Here is a 2,123-nt window from a genome sequence, read left to right as displayed (position 1 = left end):
ATTTTCCTGTGTCTTCACTGCAATTTTCGTGCGCTTTTTTGTCTTTGCGTTTACCGTATTTCAATTTCAAGTTCAAGCCTCACACTCACAGCGTTCTTACTGTTCTGAGCATCAACGATCTTTACTAAGCGATCTTCCATCATGTCCAAGTGTGAAATTTTACTGTGCGAAACACATAGATACGGATTTATAATACGTCAAGCCACTGACCCAACATGTCGTTTCATGAGGGATCTCCATGCAGGGCCTTCTGAAAATAATTGGTGGGTATCTCAGGATGTGACGACATCACATTAATACTAAAAATTAACAGTAATAACAGCCGACCAGGCAAGTGCGTCGTTCTACGTCTACGTTTAGTCGCATTGTTTAAAGGGGCCGAAAGACTTGTCAGTCTGAGCCGCGATCTTTGATTATGTCGCACGCAGCAGAGTTGCGGAGTGACTGCTATAGTTTAGCAATGCCAATCACCCGCTGCGCCTTGGGCCGGAAATCGGCCTCCGCGCGAGGGGTATTTTTTGGGCCGCTCGGAATCAGAAGTGACTCTCTTCTAAGTTTAGTTACGGGAAAACTCCTGGACGAAAATAAATGAAACTCGGCAACCAACCAGAGGAAAGGTTAAACTAAGGACATGCCAGCGTACAATCCCGAACGATCACTAGAACCGGAGATATTGCCGTGTTTGTGCGAATTTCCTCTGCGGTTCGAAAACTAAGCGGAGCTGCGGGTTGATCGCCGACCACACAAGCGCCCCACATGTCTTCTTTATTGCTGTAAAATTTCAGATCTCTGCGTTAAGTAGATTTTCCGTACCAACTTAAAATTACCACCCATCCATTGATAAAACACTAGATCTAGAAACTTGATCACGCATTCCAAACGTGAGGTGCCGGCACGCAAGAGGCGCGTGATCGCTAGGCGGCATGTGATTGGCTGCCTATAACCAAATGGGTCACCGATGACTACATCGCGGGTTTTCCCGATAGCGCTTTACTGAGTTTTAGAAGGGGTGATCGCGTCGCGGTAAAAACGATGTCACGCAATTCAACAAATTTCATGCAAATATCAGTCTTTAAGATCCAAAGTAATGAAAACATCGAAAAAGTGATAGCAGAACTAGATTCGGCACTAAAAATCACATGGAGATGCCAAGTTTCATTCATATGCTCCAATTCATTACTGACTTATGAACAGTTTTTCCTCAAAATACATCAAAACATGTCCCACATTTTGGCGATTTTTTCCTATAAGGTCCTCTAACATTTTGCAAACAAAAATCATAATAACTTTTTTATTTATCAATGGATTTTTAAAATTTAAAAACCATAAGTTCTTAGAATTTACTCTATTTTCATTTAAGCCCATTTTTAAGCAATTGGATGAAAATTTAATTTTTCATTGTCATTGCTATATAGTTGATATTGACCCCAGTTACTCAGTACAATATTTCAATTTCTCATGTCTAAAAACAGTTTCTTTATTGCCAACTTTAAGCACCTGCACGCACGCACGCACACTCGTACACACACACACACACTAGCAATGCCCACCGAGCGCGTTTTGTTCTGCCGATTTTTGACCCCCGCAGCGGGGGTGTTTCGTGGGACGCACGAACGCAAAGGTTGTTGACTTCAACTCGCTCTCACGTCGCTTCTCGTGAATGGATATGAATGAAACTTGGCAGCCAATCAGAAAAGAGGTCAATGTAGTAGTATGCAGTTTGACAACATTGTACCCATCCTAGAAGCAGTCGAAAACGTTTGCGAAAGTGGTTGATGTGGTGCGCTTTGAAGATTTTTCGGAGCTGTGATTTGTCAAACTGACTTATACGTTGTTCACCATTTTTCTTTATTCCCTTAAAATTTCAAGCTTCTGTGTTTAGCAGTTCTCGCGTAATCCTTAAAAATGTGGGAGTAACTAAGGGAAAAAGCGGCATTGCCATTTGCGAACGACCTGCTGCTGGGAAATTTCCACTGAGTGACGTCATCAGCCATCGGTTGCCTCGGGCGCTACAAACGAGGCCTCGCTTATTTGCTTGATTGCATGACAGAAGAATAAAAATAGAAAAACAAACATCTTGAGAACTGGAATGGCATTGTGTTTGCGTTATGAAAGCCTATTCC

General features: G+C 42.5%; 1 protein-coding gene across 1 annotated transcript in view; it reads left to right on the top strand.

The window, feature by feature from the left end:
• Nucleotides 1-2,123, top strand: part of LOC101859588 (DNA mismatch repair protein Msh6) — a gene marked incomplete in the record, with an annotated part of 50,897 nt that overhangs the window by 1,018 nt on the left and 47,756 nt on the right.

The sequence above is a fragment of the Aplysia californica genome, unplaced genomic scaffold, assembly GCF_000002075.1.
Source record: "Aplysia californica isolate F4 #8 unplaced genomic scaffold, AplCal3.0 scaffold00476, whole genome shotgun sequence".
Classification (NCBI taxonomy): domain Eukaryota; kingdom Metazoa; phylum Mollusca; class Gastropoda; order Aplysiida; family Aplysiidae; genus Aplysia; species Aplysia californica.
This window is presented reverse-complemented; position numbering and strand designations above follow the sequence as displayed.